This window comes from Aegilops tauschii, chromosome 4 (assembly GCF_002575655.3).
Source record: "Aegilops tauschii subsp. strangulata cultivar AL8/78 chromosome 4, Aet v6.0, whole genome shotgun sequence".
Lineage (NCBI taxonomy): Eukaryota > Viridiplantae > Streptophyta > Magnoliopsida > Poales > Poaceae > Aegilops > Aegilops tauschii.
The window spans coordinates 227,106,436-227,119,455 of record NC_053038.3 but is presented as its reverse complement, the minus strand read 5'-3'; positions in this window follow the sequence as shown (position 1 = coordinate 227,119,455).

Below are 13,020 nucleotides of genomic sequence, written 5' to 3'. Positions count from 1 at the left end.
TCATCTATGGAAGATCTTCGGCGTGAGGCGGCGGCCAGGCGGGAGTTGGAGGCTGCCTCACGGCGTCGTCCTTCTTCCTCCGATGGGGCTCTTCGGTCCCCACGCACCGGCGTTGGGGCGCCTGCGTTGCCCCCGCCACCGCTGCCTCCGCCCCCGCGTGGCCATGCACCTGCGGTGGTCTGGCCTGTTAAGCATGTAAATACGGTGTATCTATAAACCATACTAGTCCAAGTCTTGTACATGTGCGTGTGGTGTTGTAAGTTCCGGTTAGGCTGTTGAGATATGATCCTAGATCCTAGCTAGCTACTAGTAGAATGTTCGTGCGTTGCTACGGGCGAAATGTAGAAATATGAATCAAACTGATGACTAAGTAACATGGGTGAACGAATATATATCGTCTTTTATCAATTTTCTTTAGCAGATACTATGAGAGCAACTAAGCCATCAATTGCATGTTTTTTCGGTGCTAAAATTATGTGATAGTCGTCGTCTTCCTCCTCTTCGTTTTCCTCCTTCTATGCCCACGGCCCATCCTCCGACACTGGTCATGGTTGGTGTCGATGTTGTGCGCCACCATACCCAAGACGATGTCTTGTTCATCGGTTCACTGTTGCCCCGACAGTAATAGCAGTTGGTGTCGATGACGCCCTGCCTGAGCTACCTTCTCCGTTGGTCCATCGTTACCCCCGATCCACCCTCCGATACTGGTTGCAACCGGTGCCGATGTCATGTGCCGCCCTGCCTGAGCTGCCTTCTCCGTCGGTCCTTCTTGACTTCCATTTTTTACTTAAATCACTCTCATTCCTTCACCATCTATGTCCGCCTCTTCAACTGCTCTGTCCAAGCTCGCACTTTTTTAAAAAGACCTAGCGTACAGCTGGCTTATCATTGACGTCGCGGGGAGAAGGCAGGAAAACATGGTAAATTAAGCAATCATATGGATGGTTTAAAAGGAGAGAGAAAAAGAAGGAAAGCAGAAAAAACACATGTGTCTGGGCTACATTTTCATGTGTTGTCGCCCAAAGGGACTCACCACATTTGTCAATGCTGCATCTAGCTTACAATTCCCCCTTCCACCCCACCACCATACTTCGAATTTTAAACATGTAACAACACACATGTGTTATATTTCCAAACTGTTGCATGTGTTAGCAAGGCACGTTCCTACTGTTTTCATTGAATCATGGTAAACTTTTCTCCCTCTCTCTCATAATCAACATGCAATCTCTCACCTCCCTCTCCAATATCAGGAGCCATTATTTTCAATGTTGAATTTGATGAAATTATGAGGGGGGAGATCATACTTCCTAGACATGCGTACAACATGGGAATGTGTAGCAAATTAATTGAATAATGGAAATATCATGTTTCTGTTGCAACTTGGTGCATATCACCGGCATGAAATATAATATATCGAGATCAGTTATTAGCTCCAGGTCACACGAGCATAACAAGAAGACATTATTTACACACCTTAACAATGCTTGACGTGACCAGGTACAATTAAAATGATGATCTGAATCAAAATTAGCTTGGGTGCATACCTTAGCTTCACGACTACGTCAATGGGATTTTACGACATTTACATCACCGGTGCATTTAGATGATGACCCGAAATACATGGATATAGCCTCAAACAACATTGTTGTTCTTCATAGTTGCGCCTGTCACAGCAAGCAAACAACAACAAATGAGTAAGCACTCCCTCTCTCTCTCCCTCCCTCCCTCCCTCTGTGTGTGTGCACGCACAACAACAGCGACCAGCCGTAGCAGCAGAGGGTACCATAAACAATCTCATCACATCTTTCTCACTCCTTGATCAAATATCATCTCTCAGCATGAGCATAAGCAGTAGCAATATGAACAACAACAACCTCACTGTTGAGCCGCTACGGATCGGAGGGATGTTATCGTGGAACTAGCAATGCGGCGTCCATCTCTCGCTGTTCCATGATGGCTTCCTGGAACGAACCAGACGGGGAGTCGGATGGGGAGCCTCGCTGCGCCGGGCCCAACAAGCATTGGCTGCATGGGCAACAGTTCCCCTGGATGGGCTAGGCACGCCACCAACCAGACGTTGTCTCATAGGCAGCGAGTACGACGGCACCGATACGGTGCTGACCCGGGCATGGGGAACCTAAGACCATTATTGGCTTAGCACAAGCAGCAGCGACGACGGATTGGTCGATCAGGGCGCTCATTATTAACGATGGTTTGGATGGGCATCAATGGATTCTTTCGCTGAACCATTGCCATCGCACTTACATCGCTGCCCTCTCTGCTAAGTTGTTCTCCTCCCATCTCTGAAGACCCAGATGATCCATGCGACTCTCCAAGGAACAAATGAAGGACTTTGACTGTGATAGTCTGATGATGTGTGCGTCTCTCCAAGGAGCAGGCTGGTGTGGTGCACTGCGTGCCTGCGTGTGATGAGTAAACAAATGCACCACTTGTTGGGGAACGTAGTAATTCAAAAATTTCCTACGATCACGCAAGATCTATCTAGGAGATGCATAGCAACGAGACGGGAGAGTTTGTCCACGTACCCTCGTAGACCGAAAGCGGAAGCATTTAGTAACGCAGTTGATGTAGTCGAACGTCTTCATGATCCAACCGATCCAAGTACCGAACGTACGGCACCTCCGTGTTCAGCACATGTTCAGCACGATGACGTCCCTCGAACTCTTGATCCAGCAGAGGGTTGAGGGAGAGTTCCGTCAGCACAACGGTGTGGCGACGGTGATGATGAAGTTACCGGCGCAGGGCTTCACCTAAGCACTACGACGATATCACCGAGGTGTTAAACTGTGGAGGGGGCACCGCACACGGCTAAGAGATTGTCTGTTGTGCTTTGGGGTGCCCCTGCCCCCGTATATAAAGGAGGGGAGGAGGAGGCCGCCGGCCTAGGGGCGCGCCATGGTGGGGAGTCCTACTAGGATAGGACTCCCAAGTCCTAGTAGGATTTCCCTTTCCTTTCTGGAGTAGGAAAGAGGGAAAGGGAGAGGGAGTAGGAAAGGGCAAGGGGGGCGTCGCCCCCTCCCCTAGTCCACTTCGGACTCCATGGGGGGGGGGGGCGCCACCTCCCCTTGGTCTGCCTCCTCTTCTCCCCTATGGCCCAATAAGGCCCATTACTTCCCCGGGGGTTCCGGTAACCTCCCGGTACTCCGAAAAATACCCGAATCACTCCGGAACCATTCCGGTGTCCGAATATAACCTTCCAATATATCAATCTTACCTCTCGACCACTTCGAGACTCCTCGTCATGTCTGTGATCTCATCCGGGACTCCGAACAAACTTCGGTCATCAAATCACATAACTCATAATACAAATCGTCATCGAACGTTAAGGCGCGGACCCTACGGGTTCGAGAACTATGTAGACATGACCGAGACATATCTCCGGTCAATAACCAATAGTGGAACCTGGATGCTCATATTGGCTCCTACATATTCTACGAAGATCTTTATCGGTCAAACCGCATAACAACATACGTTATTCCCTTTGTCATCGGTATGTCACTTGCCCAAGATTCGATCATCGGTATCATCATACCTAGTTCAATCTCATTACCGGCAAGTCTCTTTACTCGTTCCGTAATGCATCATCTCGTAACTAACTCATTAGTCACATTGCTTGCAAGGCTTATAGTGATGTGCATTATCAAGAGGGCCCAGAGATACCTCTCCGATACACGGAGTGACAAATCCTAATCTTGATCTATGCCAACTCAACAAACACCTTCGGAGACACCTGTAGATCATCTTTATAATCACCCAGTTACGTTGTGACGTTTGATAGCACACAAAGTGTTCCTCTGGTATTCGGGAGTTGCATAATCTCATAGTCAGAGGAATATGTACAAGTCATGAAGAAAGCAATAACAATAAAACTAAACGATCATTATGCTAAGCTAATAGGTGGGTCCTGTCCATCACATCATTCTCTAATGATGTGATCCCGTTCATCAAATGACAACACATGTCTATGGTTAGGAAACTTAACCATCTTTCATTAACGAGCTAGTCAAGTAGAGGCATAATAGGGACACTCTGTTTGTTTATGTATTCACACATGTACTAAGTTTTCGGTTAATGCAATTCTAGCATGAATAATAAAAATTTATCATGATATAAGGAAATATAAATAACAACTTTATTATTGCCTCTAGGGCATATTTCCTTCAGTCTCCCACTTGCACTAGAGTCAATAATCTAGATTACATAGTAATGATTCTAACACCCATGGAGTCTTGGTGTTGATCATGTTTTGATCGTGGAAGAGGCTTAGTCAACGGGTCTGCAACATTCAGATCTGTATGTATTTTGCAAATCTCTATGTCTTCCTTCTTGACTTGATCATGGATGGAATTGAAGCGTCTCTTGATGTATTTGGTTCTCTTGTGAAATCGGGATTCCTTCGCTAAGGCTATTGCTCCAGTATTGTCACAAAAGATTTTCATTGGACCCGATGCACTAGGTATTACACCTAGATCGGATATGAACTCCTTCATCCAGACTCCTTCATTTGCTGCTTCCGAAGCGGCTATGTACTCTGCTTCACACGTAGATCCCTCCACAACGCTCTGTTTGGAAGTGCACCAACTGACAGCTCCACCATTCAATATAAATACGTATCCGGTTTGTGACTTAGAGTCATTCGGATCAGTGTCAAAGCTTGCATCGACGTAACCATTTACGACGACCTCTTTGTCACCTCCATAAACGAGAAACATATCCTTAGTCCTTTTCAGGTATTTCAGGATGTTCTTGACCGCTGTCCAGTGATCCACTCCTAGATTACTTTGGTACCTCCCTGCTAAACTTATAGCAAGGCACACATCAGGTCTGGTACACAGCATTGCATACATGATAGAACCTATGGCTAAGGCATAGGGAATGACTTTCATTTTCTCTCTATCTTCTGCAGTGGTCGGGTATTGAGTCTGACTCAACTTCACACCTTGTAATACAGGCAAGAACCCTTTCTTTGACTGATCCATTTTGAACTTCTTCAAAACTTTATCAAGGTATGTGCTTTGTGAAAGTCCAATTAAGCGCCTTGATCTATCTCTATGGATCTTGATGCCCAATATATAAGCAGCTTCATTGAGGTCTTTCATTGAAAAATTCTTATTCAAGTATCCTTTTATGATATCCAGAAATTATGTATTATTCTCAATCAACAATATGTCATCCACATATAATATTAGAAATGGTACAAAGCTCCCACTCACTTTCTTGTAAATACATGCTTCTCCAAAAGTCTGTATAAAACCATATGCTTTGATCACACTATCAAAGCGTATATTCCAACTCCGAGAGGCTTGCACCAGTCCATAAATGGATCACTGGAGCTTGCACACTTTGTTAGCACCTTTAGGATTGACAAAAACCTTCTGGTTGCATCATATACAACTATTCTTTAAGATATCCATTAAGAATGCAGTTTTGACATCCATTTGCCAAAATTCATAAAAATTGGGCAATTGCTAACATGATTCGGACAGACTTAAGCATCGCTCGGGTGAGAAGGTCTCATCGTAGTCAACTCCTTGAACTTCTCGAAAACCTTTCACAACAAGTCGAGCGCTGTAGACAATAACATTACCGTCAGCGTCAGTCTTCTTCTTGAAGATCCATTTATTCTCTATGGCTTGCCGATCATCGGGCAAGTCAACCAAATTTCACACTTTGTTCTCATACATGGATCCCATCTCAGATTTCATGGCCTCAAGCCATTTCGTGGAATCTGGGCTCATCATCGCTTCCTCATAGTTCGTAGGTTCATCATGGTCAAGTAACAAGACCTCCAGAACAGGATTACCGTACCACTCTGGTGCGGATCGTACTCTGGTTGACCTACGAGGTTCGGCAGTAACTTGATCTGAAGTTTCATGATCATCATCATTAGCTTCCTCACTGATTGGTGTAGGAATCACTGGAACTGATTTCTGTGATGAACTACTTTCCAATTCGGGAGAAGGTACAATTACCTCATCAAGTTCTACTTTCCTCCCACTCACTTCTTTCGAGAGAAACTCCTTCTCTAGAAAGGATCCATTCTTAGCAACGAATATCTTGCCTTCAAATATGTGATAGAAGGTGTACCCAACAGTTTCTTTTGGGTATCCTATGAAGACACATTTCTCCGATTTGAGTTCGACCTTATCAGGTGAAGCTTTTTCACATAAGCATCACAGCCCCAAACTTTAAGAAACGACAACTTAGGTTTCTTGCCAAACCATAATTCATATGGTGTCGTCTCAACGAATTTAGATGGTGCCCTATTTAACGTGAATGCAGCCGTCTCTAAAGCATAACCCCAAAACGATAGTGGTAAATCAGTAAGAGACATCATAGATCGTACCATATCTAATAAAGTACGGTTACGACGTTCGGACACACCATTACGCTGTGGTGTTCCAAGTGGTGCGAGTTGCGAAACTATTCCACATTGTTTCAAATGAAGACCAAACTCATAACTCAAATATTCACCTCCATGATCAGATCATAGAAACTTCATTTTCTTGTTACGATGATTTTCCACTTCACTCTGAAATTCTTTGAACTTTTCAAATGTTTCAGACTTAAGTTTCATTAAGTAGATATACCCATATATGCTCAAATCATCTATGAAGGTCAGAAAATAACGATACCCACCACGAGCCTCAACACTCATCGGACCGCATACATCAGTATGTATTATTTCCAATAAGTCAGTTGCTCGCTCCATCGTTCCGGAGAACGGAGTTTTAGTCATCTTGCCCATGAAGCATGGTTCGCAAGCATCAAGTGATTCATAATCAAGTGATTCCAAAAGCCCATCAGCATGGAGTTTCTTCATGCGCTTTACACCAATATGACCTAAACGGCAGTGCCACAGATAAGTTGCACTATCATTATTAACCTTGCATCTTTTGGCTTCAATATTATGAATATGTGTATCACTACAATCGAGATTCAACAAAAATAGACCACTCATCAAGGGTGTATGACCATAAAAGATATTAATCATATAAATAGAACAACCATTATTCTCCGATTTAAATGAATAACCGTCTCGCATCAAACAAGATCCAAATATAATGTTCGTGCTTAACGCTGGCACCAAATAACAATTATTCAGGTCTAAAACTAATCCCGAAGGTAGATGTAGAGGTAGCGTGCCGACGGCGATCACATCGACTATGGAACCATTTCCCACGTGCATTGTCACCTCGTCCTTAGCTAATCTTCATTTAATCCATAGCCCCTGTTTCGAGTTGCAAATATGAGCAGCATAACCAGTATCACATACCCAGGCGCTACTACGAGCATTAATAAGGTACACATCAATAACATGTATATCAAATATACCTTTCACTTTGCCATCCTTCTTATCCGCCAAATACTTGGGGCAGTTCCGCTTCCAGTGACCAGTCCCTTTGCAGTAGAAGCACTCAATCTCAGGCTTAGGTCCAGACTTGGGCTTCTTCACTTGAGCAACAACTTGCTTGCCATTCTTCTTGAAGTTCCCCCTCTTCCCTTTGCCCTTTTTCTTGAAACTAGTGGTCTTGTTAACCATCAACACTTGATGCCCCTTCTTGATTTCTACCTCCGCAGACTTTAGCATCGCAAAGAGCTCGGGAATTGTCTTATCCATCCCTTGCATATTATAGCTCATCACAAAGCTTTTATAGCTTGGTGGCAGTGATTGAAGAACTCTGTCAATGACACTATCATCAGGAAGATTAACTCCCAGTTGAGTCAAGTGGTTGTGGTACCCAGACATTCTGAGTATATGTTCACTGACAGAACTATTCTCCTCCATTTTGCAGCTATAGAACTTATTGGACTTCATATCTCTCAATTCGGGCATTTGCTTGAAATATTAACTTCAACTCCTGGAACATCTCATATGCTCCATGACGTTCAAAACGTCTTTGAAGTCCTGATTCTAAGCCGTAAAGCATGGCACACTGAACTATCGAGTAGTCATCAACTTTGCTCTGCCAGGCGTTCATAACGTCCGGAGTTGCTCCTGCAGCGGGTCTTGCACCTAGTGGTGCTTCCAGGACGTAATTCTTCTATGCAGCCATGAGGATAATCCTCAAGTTACGGACTCAGTCAGTGTAGTTGCTACCATCATCTTTCAACTTAGCTTTCTCTTGGAACGCATTAAAATTCAAAGGAACGGTAGCACGGTCCATTGATCTACAACAACATAGACATGCAAAAACTATCAGGCACTAAGTTCATGATAAATTAAAGTTCAATTAATCATATTACTTAAGAACTCCCACTTAGATAGACATCCCTCGAGTCATCTAAATGATCACGTGATCCATATCAACTAAACCATGTCCGATCATCACGTGAGATGGAGTAGTTTTCAATGGTGAACATCACTATGTTGATCATATCTACTATATGATTCACGTTCGACATTTTGGTCTCAGTGTTAGGCTCATCAAGTTTAACCCGAGTATTCTGCACGTGCAAAACTGGCTTGCACCCGTTGTATGTGAACATAGAGCTTATCACACCCGATCATCACGTGGTGTCTCGGCACGATGAACTGTAGCAACGGTGCATACTCAGGGAGAACACTTATACCTTGAAATTTAGTGAGGGATCATCTTATAATGCTACCACCGTACTAAGCAAAATAAGATGCATAAAGGATAAACATCACATGCAATCAAAATATGTGACATGATATGGCCATCATCATCTTATGCCTTTGATCTCCATCTCCAAAGCACCGCCATGATCTCCATCGTCATCGGCTTGACACCTTGATCTCCATTGTAGCATCGTTGTCGTCTTGCCAACTATTGCTTCTACGACTATCGCTACCGCTTAGTGATAAAATAAAGCAATTACATGGCGATTGCATTTCATACAATAAAGCGACAACCATAAGGCTCCTGCCAGTTGCCGACCACTTCTACAAAACATGATCATCTCATAAAACAATTTATATCTCACCACGTCTTGACCATATCACATCACAACACCCTGCAAAAACAAGTTAGACGTCCTCTACTTTGTTGTTGCAAATTTTACGTGGCTGCTACGGGCTTCTAGCAAGAACCATTTTACCTACGCATCAAAACCACAACAATTTTTCGTCAAGTGTGTTGTTTTAACCTTCAACAAGGACCAGCCGTAGTCAAACTTGATTCAACTAAAGTTGGAGAAACAGACACCCGCCAGCCACCTGTGTGCGAAGCAGTCGGTAGAACCAGTCTCATGAACGCGGTCATGTAATGTCGGTCTGGGCCGCTTCATCCAATAATATCACCGAATCAAAGTAAGACGTTGGTGGTAAGCAGTATGACTATTATCGCCCACAACTCTTAGTGTTCTACTCGTGCATATATCATCTACGCATAGACTTGGCTCTGATACCACTGTTGGGGAACGCAGTAATTCAAAAAAATTCCTACGATCATGCAAGATCTATCTAGGAGATGCATAGCAACGAGACGGGAGAGTGTGTCCACGTACCCTTGTAGATCGAAAGTGGAAGCGTTTAGTAACGCGGTTGATGTAGTCGAACATCTTCACGATCCAACCGATCCAAGTACCGAACGTACAACACCTCTATGTTCAGCACGTTCAGCACAATGACGTCCCTCGAACTCTTGATCCAGCAGAGGGTTGAGGGAGAGTTCCGTCAGCACAACGGTGTGGCGACGGTGATGATGAAGTTACTGGCGTAGGGCTTCGCCTAAGCACTACGACGATATGACCGAGGTGTTAAACTATGGAGGGGGGCACCGCACACGGTTAAGAGATTGTCTGTTGCGCTTTGGGGTGCCCCCTGCCCCCGTATATAAAGGCGCCATGGTGGGGAGTCCTACTAGGACTCCCAAGTCCTAGTAGGATTCCCCTTTCCTTTTCGGAGTAGGAAAGAGGGAAAAGGGAGAGGGGGTAGGAAAGGGCAAGGGGGCGCCGCCCCCTCCCCTAGTCCAATTCGGACTCCATGGGGGGGGGGCGCCACCTCCCCATCGCCTACCTCCTCTTCTCCCCTATGGCCCAATAAGGCCCATTACTTCCCCGGGGGGTTCCGGTAACCTCCCGGTACTCCGAAAAATACCCGAATCACTCCGGAACCATTCCGGTGTCTGAATATAACCTTCCAATATATCAATCTTACCTCTCGACCATTTCAAGACTCCTCATCATGTCCGTGATCTCATCCGGGACTCCTAACAAACTACGGTCATCAAATCACATAACTCATAATACAAATCGTCATCGAACATTAAGCGTGCGGACCCTACGGGTTCGAGAACTATGTAGACATGACCGAGACACATCTCCAGTCAATAACCAATAGCGGAACCTGGATGCTCATATTGGCTCCTACATATTCTATGAAGATCTTTATCGGTCAAACCGCATAACAACATACGTTGTTCCCTTTGTCATCGATATGTTACTTGCCCGAGATTCGATCGTCGGTATCATCATACCTAGTTCAATCTCGTTACTGGCAAGTGTCTTTACTCGTTCCGTAATGCATCATCCCGTAACTAACTCATTAGTCACATTGCTTGTAAGGCTTATAGTGATGTGCATTACCGAGAGGGCCCAGAGATACCTCTCCGATACACAGAGTGACAAATCCTAATCTTGATCTATGCCAACTCAACAAACACCTTTGGAGACACCTGTAGAGCATCTTTATAATCATCCAGTTATGTTGTGGCATTTGATAGCACACAAAGTGTTCCTCCGGCATTCGGGAGTTGCATAATCTCATAGTCAGAGGAAAATGTATAAGTCATGAAGAAAAGTAATAGAAATAAAACTAAACGATCATTATGCTAAGCTAACGGATGGGTCTTGTCCATCACATCATTCTCTAATGATGTGATCCCGTTCATCAAATGACAACACATGTCTATGGTTAGGAAACTTAACCATCTTTGATTAACGAGCTAGTCAAGTAGAGGCATACTAGGGACACTATGTTTGTCTATGTATTCACACATGTACTAAGTTTCCGGTTAATACAATTCTAGCATGAATAATAAACATTTATCTGATATAAGGAAATATAAATAACAACTTTATTATTGCCTCTAGGGCATATTTCCTTCACCACTTGACCAAAAAAAATGTACAACAGCAGGGTAGCGGCAAAAAATGCATCTCATCTGACATCTCTAACGAATGTCTTCCCTGCTCATCTCTAGCACCTCGTCGCCCCGTCGGTGCACCATCTAACCTTCTCCTTCTCGGATCGAGCAACGCAACCCTATTCCCTAACCTCACTGATGCCTCCATTCGAGCAAGGGCCTACGTGCATCGACGCCACAACGTGCAACAACGCGTTGTCATGCACCTTGGCTGCATCCCTGCACGAGGATCAGGCCGACCTCTACCTCGACCAGCGAACCGCCTCCCACATCCTCTCCTTCCTCCAATGGTGACCTCTCTTCTCCTCCTGATGCCCCCCTTTTCCACCACAACTCACTTGATACCCCCCTGCCGGGATGAAGAGCAAGGTGTTCACGGTGGAGCGCGAGGTCCCCCCTGTGGTGGCGTCGTGTGCTTGGGGCACCAACCTCGGGAGTTGGGCAGGGCTGGCGGTGCGAGAACCCACACAGGTAGATGGATGGCGAGGGAGTGATTGGCACGGTCGCACGTATGTGGGTGTTGTTCTCTACCGATGAAAGAGAGTGATGAAGATGGAGATCCAGGCGATGGAGGAGTGGGGCGTCAGAGGAGGCCTTACCCGTTCTTTGTCGCCTCCGCAAGCATCTCATGTTTAGTTGTCTTGCTCGGAGGCTTCACGGTCGGCGTCCTCTTCCCACACATCCTAGCTCTTTTCCTCCTCTCCGTTGTGCTCTTCATTGTCCCTCCCATCGTCTTCCTCGAGCGGGACGTGAGATGGAAGTGCATGAGCGCGGCGGCGAGGGGCTGCCTCGACAACCCGCTCTCGTCCTCCTATTCATCGGACCCTTGTCGTCCTCGTCGGCATGAGGAGCGAGACACGATGAGGCGGCGGTGCGGGGAGCGAGCGAGGGGCTAGATGGGTCAGTTATGTTAGGGCTTGGGTCATGTGAGAGGTTGGGGCGGACGAGGTGTTATGGTTTCTTTGGGAGTCTTTTGATGCTATTTTTTGGGGAGGACGCTGGTTTTTCTAGCGTGGAGGGGATCACGTGAAGAAAATTGGTGGATTTAGGAATCACACGAGGGGAGGGAGTAACGAACAAACCAACAACGTATGAACTCCTCCATTTGGAGTAGAGATATTGGAGATCAATCCATAGCCTAACCTCCCTGTAATCCTATGCCTTCTGGCCTTTATTAACATGCACGTGTCCCTGCTAACTGCGTACATTTAAGCCTCTCATTTTACATGGTATACAGAGCTAGTCTCTTCCATCGCATATAGGGTTATGTCTTCCTCCACCTCCATCGCCATGGCCAACCCCTCTCTCGCATCTCTCGGCCACACCGTCACCGAGAAATTGACTCGGGAGAACTTTCTTGTTTGGAAGGCGCAGGTGTTGCCACACATCAAGGTAGCAGGCATGGTGGGCTACATCGACGAATCTGTCCAGGAGCCTCCCACAGTGATCATCTCCGAGAAGGAGGTCTCGGGCAAGAAAGAAACCACCTCTGCGCCCAACCCTGAACACGCTGTGCGGGTCACCCAAGATCAGCAGGTGCTCACGTTTCTGCTTGAATCTCTCTCCCGTGAAGTTTTGTTGCAGGTTAGCACCTTCACGACTGCAGCAAGCATGTGGAAGGATCTCCTTGAGACTTTTTCGTCGCAATCTCGGGCGCGCGTCATCCAGCTTCGGTCACAGCTCGAAAACACTCGCAAGGGAGATCTCTTGACAGCCTCCTACTTCATCAAGATGAAGGGGATTGCTGACGAGTTGGCAGCAACCGGCAAGGCACTCAACCAGGACGACATCGTCTTGCACATACTCCAGGGCCTGCTGCATGAGCCGGACTACAACGGCTTCGTCTCTACAATCTCGACGTGCACCATCACCGATCAGCTGATCGGGC